General features: G+C 60.5%; 4 non-coding genes across 4 annotated transcripts; 1 reads left to right on the top strand and 3 right to left on the bottom strand.

The window, feature by feature from the left end:
* Positions 1-12,415: 12,415 nt before the first annotated feature.
* Positions 12,416-12,529, bottom strand: LOC140372302 (U5 spliceosomal RNA). The gene has a single exon (XR_011928633.1). It is a non-coding gene; the product is annotated as a U5 spliceosomal RNA (small nuclear RNA).
* A 408-nt stretch (positions 12,530-12,937) lies between these two features.
* Positions 12,938-13,009, top strand: trnad-guc (transfer RNA aspartic acid (anticodon GUC)). The gene has a single exon. It is a non-coding gene; the product is annotated as a tRNA-Asp (tRNA).
* A 568-nt stretch (positions 13,010-13,577) lies between these two features.
* LOC140372209 (U2 spliceosomal RNA) lies at positions 13,578-13,769 on the bottom strand. Its single transcript, XR_011928546.1, has one exon. It is a non-coding gene; the product is annotated as a U2 spliceosomal RNA (small nuclear RNA).
* A 165-nt stretch (positions 13,770-13,934) lies between these two features.
* On the bottom strand, positions 13,935-14,100 carry LOC140372346 (U1 spliceosomal RNA). The gene has a single exon (XR_011928673.1). It is a non-coding gene; the product is annotated as a U1 spliceosomal RNA (small nuclear RNA).
* Positions 14,101-14,332: the final 232 nt, after the last annotated feature.

Raw genomic sequence — 14,332 nt, 5'->3', positions numbered from 1 at the left:
CCCCGGGCAAAGTCTGGCCGTGTGCGGGGTGGATGATCCCTGCTCCGCCTCACGCGAGTTCGAGACCGGCTGGGTGCCCTTTTATCCATGAGGCACTGCACTGCCTCCGGCAGCCGAGTTCGGGGCCCGGTGAGGGCTCCAGGCTCCAGGGGCTCCGACCCGGAGCCTCCGACCCTTAGAAGGTGCTCCCTGGCCGGGCAAAGTCTGGCCGTGTGCGGGGTGGATGATCCCTGCTCCGCCTCATGCGAGTTCGAGACCGGCTGGGTGCCCTTTTATCCATGAGGCACTGCACTGCCTCCGGCAGCCGAGTTCGGGGCCCGGTGAGGGCTCCAGGCTCCAGGGGCTCCGACCCGGAGCCTCCGACCCGCAGAAGGTGCTCCCTGGCCGGGCAAAGTCTGGCCGTGTGCGGGGTGGATGATCCCTGCTCCGCCTCACGCGAGTTCGAGACCGGCTGGGTGCCCTTTTATCCATGAGGCACTGCACTGCCTCCGGCAGCCGAGTTCGGGGCCCGGTGAGGGCTCCAGGCTCCAGGGGCTCCGACCCGGAGCCTCCGACCCTTAGAAGGTGCTCCCTGGCCGGGCAAAGTCTGGCCGTGTGCGGGGTGGATGATCCCTGCTCCGCCTCACGCGAGTTCGAGACCGGCTGGGTGCCCTTTTATCCATGAGGCACTGCACTGCCTCCGGCAGCCGAGTTCGGGGCCCGGTGAGGGCTCCAGGCTCCAGGGGCTCCGACCCGGAGCCTCCGACCCGCAGAAGGTGCTCCCTGGCCGGGCAAAGTCTGGCCGTGTGCGGGGTGGATGATCCCTGCTCCGCCTCACGCGAGTTCGAGACCGGCTGGGTGCCCTTTTATCCAAGAATCAACTGGAGTGTGGAGCTTCTACGGGCCTCCAGGGGCACTGCCGACCCAGAGCTGTGCCCCGGCTTCAGTTCTCTGTATCTCAGGAAGTTTTTTATTTATACATTTATTTCATCCATAATCTCTGGCGCCTAAAGGGTTATCAGTCCTTGGGGCTTGGGGCTAGGCTTGGCGTTTGTCAAATATTTATTTATTTTTGTCCACCTTTATTTACAAAAAATACAGAAGATGGCAGCAGATGATAAGGTATTGAAACCAAAAACTCTTTAAGCGCCAAAGTCGCAGAAATGCAACTTTACCGTACAAGGAAATTAATGAAATAATAGTAGAAAATGAATCACTTCAGTCATTGGTCGGTTTGGTGCAACTTCCCTTTATTAGCCAGGTATGATCCAGGGCAGATCCGGTAAGGAAAAAAATGGCTGGAGGAAGTACACGTGGCATGCAATTTACAGCAGATTCTGACTCTGAAGGGTATTATCTCCCCGAGAGTGACGATGGATTTCCAAGTGGAGATGAAGGGACTTCGAAACAACGGACAGGTGCAAAGGACAGACGGAGGCGAGGAACCAGTGGAACCAGTGGCTGCAGTAAAACTTGCCCGGTGGATGAGAGCTGGGACATGCTGAGAGAGGTCGAGGTATTTGAGGCATGGATCAAACCTTTTGAAGACCCAGTTGGCTACACAGGAGAGATGGATCTGACGGATGCTAATCCATTTGATATTCTGTCACTCTTTCTGACCGATCAGTTTTGGACTTTCATTACTGATGAGACAAATAGATATGCACATCAGTGTATGGCACCTATGATTCTGAAGCCACATTCAAGATTTCTTGAGTGGTATGATGTATCAGTCACCGAAATGAAAGCTTTCTTCGCTTTGCATCTCTCCATGGGCCTTGTTGAGAAACCTGAAATCGAGGATTACTGGGGAACATTTTGGCTTACACAAACGCCTGGATTTGGAAATGTAATGTCAAGAAACAGATTTGAAATCATTCTTTCATTCTTTCATTTTGTCAACAATAATGATTATGTGAGAACAGGCGAGCCCGGGCACGATAAACTGTTCAAAGTCCGCCCAATAATAGATTTGATTATTCCCAAATTTGCAGCAGTTTACAGTCCAATCAAGGAGCTTTCTTTAGATGAAATGACAATAGCTTTCAAGGGGAGATCTTCACTAAAATGTTACTCTCCGAATAAACCTGACAAATATGGCTATAGAGTGTATGCCCTGAGTGAAAGCTGTTCAGGGTATGTTTTGCGCTGGTCAATGCACACTGGACAGTACAAAAATAATGCAAGCAACATCAGTGCAACACACGCAGTTGTCCGTGAGTTGGTTTCTCCCTTTACGGGCAAAGGACACGAGATTTACATGGACAGTTACTATACCTCGCCTGTAATTGCAAATGAATTAGCAGATTTGGAAACTGGACTGTGTGGGACGGTAAGGATTACCAGGTTGGGGATGCCAAAATGCCTTGGTAAAAGTGTCTTACAGCTGAAAAAAGGAGATGACCCAGTTTTTTGCAGAAAGGGAAAACTCCTGGCTTGTGCTTGGCACGATACTAAACGTCTCACCATGTTGTCCACAGTCCATGGAAATGATTGTGTTCAGAGGAGGATCCGATCCAAGACAGATGACACTGGCTTCCGTGACATCAAAAGACCTGTATGTGTCGACCAGTACAACGCCTACATGGGTGGAGTGGACACTGCTGACCAGAGGATGAAGACATACCTCTTTCCACACAGGTCCCGGAAATGGTATCATCGCATATTCAATGCCATTATAAGCATAAGTATTGTCAACTCACACATCATATACACCAAATCCACTCCAGGCCCACACAAACCTTTAAAGGTTTACATTCAGAACATTATTGATGCATTACTGGCTGATCACTCCAAAAAACAAGAAAGGCGCTCAAGACCGGAGGGTGAAATGCCACAGAGACTCACAGAGCGTCATTGGCTTTGTCAAGCAGAGGGACGTCCAGACTGCGCCGTGTGCTCTGACCGCTCTCGTACCAAAGGCAGGCGGCAAACAAAGTACAGGTGCCGTCAGTGTGGCGTTGGCCTCTGTGCGGTTCCATGCAACGAGAGATACCATACGCTAAAAAACTTTAAATGCTGTCATTTGGATATGTAAAAGTGCAGGGTACCTTGACCCTGGATGGACATCTTTTCTGTGATGGCTCTCTCCTTTCTTCACTGCTTTCTCCACAACCTGCCTGGCACCAATGATGGATGTATAAGTTGAAAAAATAAAAAAAATGAAAAAAATACATAATAAATACCGTGTTTGTCATCATTTGGTCAGAACTTGTAATCAGGGCCCGAGTTTGAAGATGTGAGCAAAAGGGGTGAAAATGGGTTAAAATGTGAAAAAACACCAAAATGAGCAAAATGAAATAATCCCCCATCATCAGTGCACAGTTTGCCCCCAGAAAAGCACTCCCCTGGGGCCTGGAGGTGATCTGACCACCAGAATATAGTACCATATACCCCTGCTGGACTTAGAAAAAAAACCGAGCTTCCAGCCAATAGTACACTATACCCGAGGGACTCTGTCGTTTTTCGGCAATAGTACACTATACCCGAGGGACTCTGTCATTTTTCGGCAATAGTACACTATACCCGAGGGACTCTGTCGTTTTTCGGCAATAGTACACTATACCCGAGGGACTCTGTCGTTTTTCGGCAATAGTACACTATACCCGAGGGACTCTGTCGTTTTTCCGGGCCGTAGTATGAAGTTGTGAGCAAAAGGGGTGAAAATGGGTTAAAATGTGAAAAAACACCAAAATGAGCAAAATGAAATAATCCCCCATCATCAGTGCACTGTTTGCCCCCAGAAAAGCACTCCCCTGGGGCCTGGAGGTGATCTGACCATCAGAGTATAGCACCATATGCCCCTGAGGGACTTAGAGTAAAAACCGAAATAGTACACTATACCCGAAAAGACTCTGTCATTTTTCGGCAATAGTACACTATACCCATCGACTCTGTCGTTTTTCCGGGCCGTAGTACGAAGTTGTGAGCAAAAGGGGTGAAAATGGGTTAAAATGTGAAAAAACACCAAAATGAGCAAAATGAAATAATCCCCCATCATCAGTGCACTGTTTGACCCCAGAAAAGCACTCCCCTGGGGCCTGGAGGTGATCTGACCATCATAGTATAGTACACTATGCCCCTGAGGGACTTAGAGTAAAAACCGAAATAGTACACTATACTCGAAAAATTTCAAAGTGTGGTTAAGAGTACCAAGGGCACGGGCTTCCATGTCAGAGTACCAAGGGCACGGGCTTCCAGGCGGCTGCCCCTAAGGGGTTTAGCCCGCGAGGGGGTGCTTAAGGGTGGGTCCCCGGGTTCGGAGGGAGAGCCTGGTCCCCGGTGGTCATCCCCGGAGTCCCGGAGCCCAGGACCCGGGGAAGAGTGTGCCCGGGTCGGGGCTGAGTCTGGTGGAGTGGGGGGGTGGCCCTGGAGGTGCTCCAGGGGCTCCAGGGGTTCCAGGGGGTGCTCAGTGGAGGCCATGCCCAGCCAGAGTGTCCCTTCCCCGGGGTGAGTCTGGGGAGAGTGGGGGGTGGCTCTGGGGGTGCTCCGGGGGCTCCAGGGGGTGCTCGGCGGAGGCCATGCCCAGCCAGAGTGGCCCTTCCCCGGGCAGAGTCTGGGGAGAGTGGGGGGTGGCTCTGGAGGTGCTCCCGGGGCTCCAGGGGTTCCAGGGGGTGCTCAGTGGAGGCCATGCCCAACCAGAGTGTCCCTTCCCCGGGGTGAGTCTGGGGAGAGTGGGGGGTGGCTCTGGGGGTGCTCCGGGGGCTCCAGGGGGTGCTCGGCGGAGGCCATGCCCAGCCAGAGTGTCCCTTCCCCGGGGTGAGTCTGGAGGAGTGGGGGGTGGCTCTGGAGGTGCTCCGGGGGCTCCAGGGGGTGCTTGGTGGAGACCATGCCCAGCCAGAGTGGCCCTTCCCCGGGGTGAGTCTGGGGAGAGTGGGGGGTGGCTCTGGAGGTGCTCCGGGGGCTCCAGGGGGTTCTCAGTGGAGGCCATGCCCAGCCAGAGTGGCCCTTCCCCGGGGTGAGTCTGGAGGAGTGGGGGGTGGCTCTGGAGGGGCTCCAGGGGTTCCAGGGGGTGCTCGGCGGAGGCCATGCCCAGCCAGAGTGGCCCTTCCCCGGGCATAGTCTGGGGAGAGTGGGGGGTGGCTCTGGAGGTGCTCCGGGGGCTCCAGGGGGTGCTCAGTGGAGGCCATGCCCAGCCAGAGTGGCCCTTCCCCGGGCATAGTCTGGGGAGAGTGGGGGGTGGCTCTGGAGGTGCTCCGGGGGCTCCAGGGGGTGCTCAGTGGAGGCCATGCCCAGCCAGAGTGGCCCTTCCCCGGGCAGAGTCTGGAGGAGTGGGGGGTGGCTCTGGAGGTGCTCCGGGGGCTCCAGGGGGTGCTCGGCGGAGGCCATGCCCAGCCAGAGTGGCCCTTCCCCGGGCATAGTCTGGGGAGAGTGGGGGGTGGCTCTGGAGGTGCTCCGGGGGCTCCAGGGGGTGCTCAGCGGGGGCCAGGCCCGGCCGGAGGTGCCCGGAGCTCTCCAAGGTGGCTCCAGGGGCCCGGAGCTGTCCATGGTGGCTCCAGGGGCCCGGAGCTCTCCGAGGTGGCTCCAGGCGGTGCTCAGCGGAGGCCATGCCCGGCCGGAGTGGCCCTTCCCCGGGTTGAGTCTGGGGAGAGTGGGGGGTGGCTGTGGAGGTGCTCCGGGGGCTCCAGGGGTTCCAGGGGGTGCTCAGTGGGGGCCATGCCCAGCCAGAGTGTCCCTTCCCCGGGGGTGAGTCTGGAGGAGTGGGGGATGGCTCTGGAGGTGCTCCGGGGGCTCCAGGGGTTCCAGGGGGTGCTCAGTGGGGGCCATGCCCAGCCAGAGTGTCCCTTTCCCGGGCAGAGTCTGGGGAGAGTGGGGGGTGGCTCTGGAGGGCCTCCGTGGGTTCCAGGGGGTGCTCAGTGGAGGCCATGCCCAGCCGGAGTGGCCCTTCCCCGGGGTGAGTCTGGAGGAGTGGGGGGTGGCCCTGGAGGGGCTCCGGGGGCTCCAGGGGGTGCTCGGCGGAGGCCATGCCCGGCCAGAGTGTCCCTTCCCCGGGCAGAGTCTGGGGAGAGTGGGGGGTGGCTCTGGAGGTGCTCCGGGGGCTCCAGGGGTTCCAGGGGGTGCTCAGTGGGGGCCATGCCCAGCCAGAGTGTCTCTTCCCCGGGGTGAGTCTGGGGAGAGTGGGGGGTGGCTCTGGAGGTGCTCCGGTGGCTCCAGGGGCTCCAGGGGGTGCTTGGTGGAGGCCATGCCCAGCCAGAGTGGCCCTTCCCCGGGCAGAGTCTGGGGAGAGTGGGGGGTGGCTCTGGGGGTGCTCCGGGGGCTCCAGGGGGTGCTCGGCGGAGGCCATGCCCAGCCAGAGTGTCCCTTCCCCGGGCAGAGTCTGGGGAGAGTGGGGGGTGGCTCTGGAGCTGCTCCGGTGGCTCCAGGGGTTCCAGGGGGTGCTCAGTGGAGGCCATGCCCAGCCAGAGTGGCCCTTCCCCGGGGTGAGTCTGGAGGAGTGGGGGGTGGCCCTGGAGCTGCTCCGGGGACTCCAGGGGGTGCTTGGCGGAGGACATGCCCAGCCAGAGTGTCCCTTCCCCGGGCAGAGTCTGGGGAGAGTGGGGGGTGGCTCTGGAGGTGCTCCGGGGGCTCCAGGGGGTGCTTGGTGGAGACCATGCCCAGCCAGAGTGGCCCTTCCCCGGGGTGAGTCTGGGGAGAGTGGGGGGTGGCTCTGGAGGGCCTCCGGGGGTTCCAGGGGTTCCAGGGGGGTGCTCAGTGGAGGCCATGCCCAGCCAGAGTGGCCCTTCCCCGGGGTGAGTCTGGAGGAGTGGGGGGTGGCCCTGGAGGGGCTCCGGGGGTTCCAGGGGGTGCTCGGCGGAGGCCATGCCCGGCCAGAGTGGCCCTTCCCCGGGCAGAGTCTGGGGAGAGTGGGGGGTGGCTCTGGGGGTGCTCCGGGGGCTCCAGGGGGTGCTCGGCGGAGGCCATGCCCAGCCAGAGTGGACCTTCCCCGGGGTGAGTCTGGAGGAGTGGGGGGGGTGGCTCTGGAGGTGCTCCGGGGGCTCCAGTGGGTCCAGGGGGTGCTCAGTGGGGGCCATGCCCAGCCAGAGTGTCCCTTCCCCGGGGTGAGTCTGGAGGAGTGGGGGGTGGCTCTGGAGGGTCTCCGGGGGCTCCAGGGGCTCCAGGGGGTGCTCAGCGGAGGCCATGCCCACCCAGAGTGGCCCTTCCCCGGCCTCATATGCGGCAGAGTGCGGGGTGAGCAAAATGGGTGAAAATGGGTTAAAATGTGAAAAAACACCAAAATGAGCAAAATGAAATAATCCCCCATCATCAGTGCACTGTTTGACCCCAGAAAAGCACTCCCCTGGGGCCTGGAGGTGATCTGACCATCAGAGTATAGCACCATATGCCCCTGAGGGACTTAGAGTAAAAACCGAAATAGTACACTATTCCCGAAAAGACTCTGTCATTTTTCGGCAATAGTACACTATGCCCATCGACTCTGTCGTTTTCCCGGGCCGTAGTATGAAGTTGTGAGCAAAAGGGGTGAAAATGGGTTAAAATGTGAAAAAACACCAAAATGAGCAAAATGAAATAATCCCCCATCATCAGTGCACTGTTTGCCCCCAGAAAAGCACTCCCCTGGGGCCTGGAGGTGATCTGACCATCAGAGTATAGCACCATATGCCCCTGAGGGACTTAGAGTAAAAACCGAAATAGTACACTATACCCGAAAAGACTCTGTCATTTTTCGGCAATAGTACACTATACCCATCGACTCTGTCGTTTTTCCGGGCCGTAGTACGAAGTTGTGAGCAAAAGGGGTGAAAATGGGTTAAAATGTGAAAAAACACCAAAATGAGCAAAATGAAATAATCCCCCATCATCAGTGCACTGTTTGACCCCAGAAAAGCACTCCCCTGGGGCCTGGAGGTGATCTGACCATCATAGTATAGTACACTATGCCCCTGAGGGACTTAGAGTAAAAACCGAAATAGTACACTATACTCGAAAAATTTCAAAGTGTGGTAAAGAGTACCAAGGGCACGGGCTTCCATGTCAGAGTACCAAGGGCACGGGCTTCCAGGCGGCTGCCCCTAAGGGGTTTAGCCCGTGAGGGGGTGCTTAAGGGTGGGTCCCCGGGTTCGGAGGGAGAGCCTGGTCCCCGGTGGTCATCCCCGGAGTCCCGGAGCCCAGGACCCGGGGAAGAGTGTGCCCGGGTCGGGGCTGAGTCTGGTGGAGTGGGGGGGTGGCCCTGGAGGTGCTCCAGGGGCTCCAGGGGTTCCAGGGGGTGCTCAGTGGAGGCCATGCCCAGCCAGAGTGTCCCTTCCCCGGGGTGAGTCTGGGGAGAGTGGGGGGTGGCTCTGGGGGTGCTCCGGGGGCTCCAGGGGGTGCTCGGCGGAGGCCAAGCCCAGCCAGAGTGGCCCTTCCCCGGGCAGAGTCTGGGGAGAGTGGGGGGTGGCTCTGGAGGTGCTCCCGGGGCTCCAGGGGTTCCAGGGGGTGCTCAGTGGAGGCCATGCCCAGCCAGAGTGTCCCTTCCCCGGGGTGAGTCTGGGGAGAGTGGGGGGTGGCTCTGGGGGTGCTCCGGGGGCTCCAGGGGGTGCTCGGCGGAGGCCATGCCCAGCCAGAGTGTCCCTTCCCCGGGGTGAGTCTGGGGAGAGTGGGGGGTGGCTCTGGAGGGCCTCCGGGGGTTCCAGGGGGTGCTCGGCGGAGGCCATGCCCAGCCAGAGTGGCCCTTCCCCGGGCAGAGTCTGGGGAGAGTGGGGGGTGGCTCTGGAGGTGCTCCCGGGGCTCCAGGGGTTCCAGGGGGTGCTCAGTGGAGGCCATGCCCAGCCAGAGTGTCCCGTCCCCGGGGTGAGTCTGGAGGAGTGGGGGGTGGCTCTGGAGGTGCTCCCGGGGCTCCAGGGGTTCCAGGGGGTGCTCAGTGGAGGCCATGCCCAGCCAGAGTGTCCCGTCCCCGGGGTGAGTCTGGAGGAGTGGGGGGTGGCTCTGGAGGTGCTCCGGGGGCTCCAGGGGGTGCTTGGTGGAGGCCATGCCCAGCCAGAGTGTCCCTTCCCCGGGGTGAGTCTGGAGGAGTGGGGGGGTGGCTCTGGAGGTGCTCCGGGGGGTTCCAGGGGGTGCTCGGCGGAGGCCATGCCCGGCCAGAGTGTCCCTTCCCCGGGCAGAGTCTGGGGAGAGTGGGGGGTGGCTCTAGAGGTGCTCCGGGGGCTCCAGGGGTTCCAGGGGGTGCTCGGCGGAGGCCATGCCCAGCCAGAGTGTCCCTTCCCCGGGGTGAGTCTGGAGGAGTGGGGGGTGGCTCTGGAGGTGCTCCGGGGGCTCCAGGGGGTGCTCGGCGGAGGCCATGCCCAGCCAGAGTGGCCCTTCCCCGGGCATAGTCTGGGGAGAGTGGGGGGTGGCTCTGGAGGTGCTCCGGGGGCTCCAGGGGGTGCTCAGTGGAGGCCATGCCCAGCCAGAGTGTCCCTTCCCCGGGCAGAGTCTGGAGGAGTGGGGGGTGGCTCTGGAGGTGCTCCGGGGGCTCCAGGGGTTCCAGGGGGTGCTCAGCGGAGGCCATGCCCAGCCAGAGTGGCCCTTCCCCGGGCAGAGTCTGGAGGAGTGGGGGGTGGCTCTGGAGGTGCTCCGGGGGCTCCAGGGGTTCCAGGGGGTGCTTGGTGGAGACCATGCCCAGCCAGAGTGGCCCTTCCCCGGGGTGAGTCTGGGGAGAGTGGGGGGTGGCTCTGGAGGGCCTCCGGGGGTTCCAGGGGGTGCTCGGCGGAGGCCATGCCCAGCCAGAGTGGCCCTTCCCCGGGCAGAGTCTGGGGAGAGTGGGGGGTGGCTCTGGAGGTGCTCCCGGGGCTCCAGGGGTTCCAGGGGGTGCTCAGTGGAGGCCATGCCCAGCCAGAGTGTCCCTTCCCCGGGGTGAGTCTGGGGAGAGTGGGGGGTGGCTCTGGGGGTGCTCCGGGGGCTCCAGGGGGTGCTCGGCGGAGGCCATGCCCAGCCAGAGTGGCCCTTCCCCGGGCATAGTCTGGGGAGAGTGGGGGGTGGCTCTGGAGGTGCTCCGGGGGCTCCAGGGGGTGCTCAGTGGAGGCCATGCCCAGCCAGAGTGGCCCTTCCCCGGGCATAGTCTGGGGAGAGTGGGGGGTGGCTCTGGAGGTGCTCCGGGGGCTCCAGGGGGTGCTCAGTGGAGGCCATGCCCAGCCAGAGTGGCCCTTCCCCGGGCAGAGTCTGGAGGAGTGGGGGGTGGCTCTGGAGGTGCTCCGGGGGCTCCAGGGGGTGCTCGGCGGAGGCCATGCCCAGCCAGAGTGGCCCTTCCCCGGGCAGAGTCTGGGGAGAGTGGGGGGTGGCTCTGGAGGTGCTCCCGGGGCTCCAGGGGTTCCAGGGGGTGCTCAGTGGAGGCCATGCCCAGCCAGAGTGTCCCGTCCCCGGGGTGAGTCTGGAGGAGTGGGGGGTGGCTCTGGAGGTGCTCCCGGGGCTCCAGGGGTTCCAGGGGGTGCTCAGTGGAGGCCATGCCCAGCCAGAGTGTCCCGTCCCCGGGGTGAGTCTGGAGGAGTGGGGGGTGGCTCTGGAGGTGCTCCGGGGGCTCCAGGGGGTGCTTGGTGGAGGCCATGCCCAGCCAGAGTGTCCCTTCCCCGGGGTGAGTCTGGAGGAGTGGGGGGGTGGCTCTGGAGGTGCTCCGGGGGGTTCCAGGGGGTGCTCGGCGGAGGCCATGCCCGGCCAGAGTGTCCCTTCCCCGGGCAGAGTCTGGGGAGAGTGGGGGGTGGCTCTAGAGGTGCTCCGGGGGCTCCAGGGGTTCCAGGGGGTGCTCGGCGGAGGCCATGCCCAGCCAGAGTGTCCCTTCCCCGGGGTGAGTCTGGAGGAGTGGGGGGTGGCTCTGGAGGTGCTCCGGGGGCTCCAGGGGGTGCTCGGCGGAGGCCATGCCCAGCCAGAGTGGCCCTTCCCCGGGCATAGTCTGGGGAGAGTGGGGGGTGGCTCTGGAGGTGCTCCGGGGGCTCCAGGGGGTGCTCAGTGGAGGCCATGCCCAGCCAGAGTGTCCCTTCCCCGGGCAGAGTCTGGAGGAGTGGGGGGTGGCTCTGGAGGTGCTCCGGGGGCTCCAGGGGTTCCAGGGGGTGCTCAGCGGAGGCCATGCCCAGCCAGAGTGGCCCTTCCCCGGGCAGAGTCTGGAGGAGTGGGGGGTGGCTCTGGAGGTGCTCCGGGGGCTCCAGGGGTTCCAGGGGGTGCTTGGTGGAGACCATGCCCAGCCAGAGTGGCCCTTCCCCGGGGTGAGTCTGGGGAGAGTGGGGGGTGGCTCTGGAGGGCCTCCGGGGGTTCCAGGGGGTGCTCGGCGGAGGCCATGCCCAGCCAGAGTGGCCCTTCCCCGGGCAGAGTCTGGGGAGAGTGGGGGGTGGCTCTGGAGGTGCTCCGGGGGCTCCAGGGGGTGCTCAGTGGAGGCCATGCCCAGCCAGAGTGGCCCTTCCCCGGGCAGAGTCTGGAGGAGTGGGGGGTGGCTCTGGAGGGGCTCCAGGGGTTCCAGGGGGTGCTCGGCGGAGGCCATGCCCAGCCAGAGTGGCCCTTCCCCGGGGTGAGTCTGGGGAGAGTGGGGGGTGGCTCTGGAGGTGCTCCGGGGGCTCCAGGGGGTGCTCAGTGGAGGCCATGCCCAGCCAGAGTGGCCCTTCCCCGGGCAGAGTCTGGAGGAGTGGGGGGTGGCTCTGGAGGTGCTCCGGGGGCTCCAGGGGTTCCAGGGGGTGCTCAGTGGGGGCCATGCCCAGCCAGAGTGGCCCTTCCCCGGGCAAAGTCTGGCCGTGTGCGGGGTGGATGATCCCTGCTCCGCCTCACGCGAGTTCGAGACCGGCTGGATGCCCTTTTATCCATGAGGCACTGCACTGCCTCCGGCAGCCGAGTTCGGGGCCCGGTGAGGGCTCCAGGCTCCAGGGGCTCCGACCCGGAGCCTCCGACCCGCAGAAGGTGCTCCCTGGCCGGGCAAAGTCTGGCCGTGTGCGGGGTGGATGATCCCTGCTCCGCCTCACGCGAGTTCGAGACCGGCTGGGTGCCCTTTTATCCATGAGGCACTGCACTGCCTCCGGCAGCCGAGTTCGGGGCCCGGTGAGGGCTCCAGGCTCCAGGGGCTCCGACCCGGAGCCTCCGACCCGCAGAAGGTGCTCCCTGGCCGGGCAAAGTCTGGCCGTGTGCGGGGTGGATGATCCCTGCTCCGCCTCACGCGAGTTCGAGACCGGCTGGGTGCCCTTTTATCCAAGAATCAACTGGAGTGTGGAGCTTCTACGGGCCTCCAGGGGCACTGCCGACCCAGAGCTGTGCCCCGGCTTCAGTTCTCTGTATCTCAGGAAGTTTTTTATTTATACATTTATTTCATCCATAATCTCTGGCGCCTAAAGGGTTAAACGGCAGCGATACACACGCAAGTCTGTGCGTTCTAAGCACTCTTTTTTACTTTTAAAGTTCTTGAACACGGGATGCCAAACGGAGGGTACGCAAGGGCATGTTTAAAGGCCGACAAGACACAACCTTTGCTCTTGGAGGATGACCGCTTGCTTGCTTTAGACATAGGTAGAAAAGCCCCGCATTGAAGCAGGGCATCAAAAAATTGGAAAGATCTCTTGTTGTCCCTCTCCACGGAAATCTTTAGTAAAAGGCGAAAGATTTATACGCTCTGAAGAGAAACAAGAGTGCCACGTTGCAGCGCCACACGGCGTCCAGTACTTGAGGGCACACGGGGCTTCATCACGGGCAGTGTACTTCTGTTCACGCGCTCATTTGCATCGGCGGTCGCGCGGCAAAAGGGACACGACAGGTTCACACGTCGTTTCGGTAGTGTAGCGGTTATCACGTTCGCCTAATGCGCGAAAGGTCCTCGGCTCGAAACCGGGCAGAAACAAAGCCTCCTTTTATGTTTGCTTCAATCTTTGACACGGTTCATTCCAAACTCGATGGTTTATTCCTAGAAAAGAGGGAGGAGCGGCGGAATTGTCGGCGTAGTCCTTCAAACTTTTCATCACAGAGATCGGGGGAAAAAGACACCGACACACACGCCCAAAAAAAAAAAAAAAAAAAAGGGGCCCCCCTGCAGCCCCATATGTCCTCGTTAGTATAGTGGACAGTATCTCCGCTTGTCAAGCGGAAGACCTGGGTTCGATTCCCAGACGGGGAGAGAAAGTGCGTTTTACCCAGCACGAAAGCGTTGCACTGACGCTGAGGACTTGTCCCACCAACGTACCTGCGCTACACTATCGCTTCTGTAGTGTAGCGGTTATCATGTTTGCCTCACACGCTAAAGGTCCCCGGCTCGAAACCGGGCAGAAGCACTCCCTCATGCGAAGACTTTACTTGTCGAGGATGGGTTTGAAAGTCGGTGTTGCGTTTGACCCCCCCCCAAAAAAAAAAAAAACAACTAGTCACATGTACTGTACTTCACAAAGGGGCCACTCAAATTCCAAAGGTGGCCTATTTTGCACAAGGGTTTACGTGGAATGGGCTACCTCCCAAGGGGGTTGGGTTTAGGAACAGATACTTCACCTTCCCTCCCCCTCTTCTCCAGTCAGGGCTTTTGGCGGGAGATTTGAAATATCCAGCCCTTCCACTCAAAACGTCTCCGAGAATTTTTGTCCACTTCCGGAGCAGACAAACGGCAAGGAAGCGTTTAACATGAGGGTATGATGGCACATTTGCATGTAACGTGACGGCGAAAACAAACTGAATGACTTTTTTTAACCTGAGAGAGGAGGTGCACCGTTCTCGGAGGTACTGCAATACCGAGCCGATGCGTGGAGTGGACGGAGCAAGCCCCAAATTCCATCTCCCTGGTCCAAAAATCAATTTAATATACGGTCCCCGGGTAGGGGACGTATCAGATATTAAACTGATAAGAACAGATACTACACTTGATCTTAGCCAAAAGGCCGAGAAGCGATGCCCACAATGGGTTCGGGGAGCAGTGAGCTCTCCCCACGCTGACCCTCCCGTCAACGGTCCAAAGCGGCGCCCGCGCAAAGCGCCCGGCGGAGGGGCCGGAGCGCGAGCGGCGTACATGGAAACGACCCTTTGGGTTTTTTTTTTTTTCCTCTGACAAAAAACAAGAGGGGAGAGCGCGAACGCAGTCCCCCACTACCAGAAATTATGCAGTTGAGATTCCCACATTTGGGGAATTCACAGGGGTCAGCACATCCTGTTTGTGCAATGGACGAGCCTCGCCCTGGGTGAACCACCTTCCTGATCATGGTGTCGCCCCTGCCAGGTAAGTATGAGTTGCTCCGCTCCGAGCCAAGGCCCAGGCCCTGGAAGAGGCAATGTGGCAGCATGGTCCTTCCGGCCATTTGCATGGACCAGCTTCCACCCGACGATTGAGCCCCAGGTTAAACGGCAGCGATACACACGCAAGTCTGTGCGTTCTAAGCACTCTTTTTTACTTTTAAAGTTCTTGAACACGGGATGCCAAACGGAGGGTACGCAAGGGCATGTTTAAAGGCCGACAAGA

This window comes from Eucyclogobius newberryi, unplaced genomic scaffold (assembly GCF_026437365.1).
Source record: "Eucyclogobius newberryi isolate DKJ021-1_F unplaced genomic scaffold, fEucNew1.0.hap1 SCAF_22, whole genome shotgun sequence".
Classification (NCBI taxonomy): domain Eukaryota; kingdom Metazoa; phylum Chordata; class Actinopteri; order Gobiiformes; family Gobiidae; genus Eucyclogobius; species Eucyclogobius newberryi.
This window is presented reverse-complemented; position numbering and strand designations above follow the sequence as displayed.